This window comes from Rutidosis leptorrhynchoides, chromosome 5 (genome assembly GCF_046630445.1).
Source record: "Rutidosis leptorrhynchoides isolate AG116_Rl617_1_P2 chromosome 5, CSIRO_AGI_Rlap_v1, whole genome shotgun sequence".
NCBI classification, from domain to species: domain Eukaryota; kingdom Viridiplantae; phylum Streptophyta; class Magnoliopsida; order Asterales; family Asteraceae; genus Rutidosis; species Rutidosis leptorrhynchoides.
In genome coordinates this window covers 192233983-192235738 of record NC_092337.1, presented here as the reverse complement: position 1 = coordinate 192235738, position 1756 = coordinate 192233983, and the positions used below count along the sequence as shown (strand labels likewise).

Below are 1756 nucleotides of genomic sequence, written 5' to 3'. Positions count from 1 at the left end.
ATCATCGGTTTGTGGTGGTTTGTTTTGAAATTAGGTCTTTGCTGATTGTAAGTATTATTGGATACTTGTTGATTAATAGGACCTTGTTGGTTGTTATATAGAACATTTCGGTTATAATTCTGATTTTGATTGTAGATCGGTCTTGGCGGTTGATAATTATTCTGATAATTATTTCCAGGCCTTTGGTTTATGTATGAAACACTCTCTCTTTGTTCCATTGTTAATTCAATACTGAGACAATCTTTTGTCAAATGTGGTCCTCCACACTGCTCACAACTAATTCGTATTGAGTGGATATCTTTTGTCATCTTTTCCATTCGTCTCTCGACAGCATCTATCTTTGCAGAAATGGAATCTAAGTCATGGCTAGAATCGGCTCTAGCTGCTTTAGATGATCTAACGATATCTTTTTCTTGGTGCCGCTCATGTGAGTGAGAAACAGTGTTATCAATAATTTTATAAGCGTCAGTTGCTGTTTTCTTCATAATGGAACCACCAGATGCTATGTCTATGTCTTTCCTTGTAGTGACGTCGCATCCTTGGTAGAATATTTGTACTATTTGACAGGTGTCTAAACCATGTTGCGGACATCCTCTTAATAACTTTCCAAATCTTGTCCATGCTTCATATAAAGTTTCATTTGGCTTTTGTGTGAACGTAAAAATTTCTCCTTGAAGTCTAACGGCTTTAGATGCCGGAAAGAACTGCTTAAGAAATTTTTCAACTAGAACGTCCCATGTATTAATCGCCCATTCAGGTAACGATTCCAACCAATCTTTGGCTTCTCCCTTTAAAGTCCAGGGAAATAACATGAGATATATCTGTTCATCCTCCACTTCTCGGATTTTAAATAGAGTGCAGATCCTATTAAATGTACGAATATGTTCATTTGGATCTTCCTTAGGTGCACCACTAAATTGGCATTGATTAGTCACCATGTGTAGGATTTGTCCTTTGATTTCATAATCTTGCGCATTAATGTCAGGTTGAGTAATTGCGTGACCTTGGCCAGTGCGTTTAGCTCTCATTCGGTCTTCCATACTTAGAGGTTCCAGATTCTCCATAATTGAATTTGTTGAATCTGAATCACTAGAGGATTCTAATTTAATGGTTCGTTCCTCAACAATCTCTGTTTGAATGATTGGTGGTTCCGGAGGAAAGATTAGTGGTTCAGGATCTATGAATCGTCCCTGAATATTCTCCGGATTCTCAATTGTGAGGTCGGGTTCAAAAAATGGATTATCGGAAATTTGAATTGGAGTAATTGGTCGACTGGATGACGATTCTAAATAAAAATCAACGGCGACAATATTTGCTAGATGTCTTGATCGAGTTACATGTGGTGAACGTACAAAAGGTGGTGAACTTTTTGCTCGGTGCATTCACTGAATATCCTATTAGTTATAAAAATAAGAAAAATTATATAAATTATCCAATTAATAGATTTTCTGATTTTGCCCACGTTTCGAATAGCCAAAAGATGCAGCAGAGGGGCAGGATTCGTTTGGTCTCAATATAATTGAGTACTGTTTGGCTCCAATAACCCGGTCCACGTACAAATCCAACTATTACTACGAACCAGAAAATTTTGATGTCTATCAATTTAACCACTTAAAAATAATTTTTCGTAATTTAAAGAAATTTTAGAGAAGAAATAGAAAAAAATCTAAGTCCTAAAACTAGAATGTCGAGAAATAAGAAAGAAAAAGAGCGCGTCGAAAAAGGTCGAAAAATAATAGGGGTCGAAAAATAAAAA

At 36.2% G+C, this 1756-nt stretch overlaps 1 non-coding gene across 1 annotated transcript; it reads left to right on the top strand.

The window, feature by feature from the left end:
* The first annotated feature begins 573 nt into the window (after positions 1 to 573).
* Positions 574 to 680, top strand: LOC139851036 (small nucleolar RNA R71). Its single transcript, XR_011760400.1, has one exon. It is a non-coding gene; the product is annotated as a small nucleolar RNA R71 (small nucleolar RNA).
* The last annotated feature ends 1076 nt before the right edge of the window (positions 681 to 1756 follow it).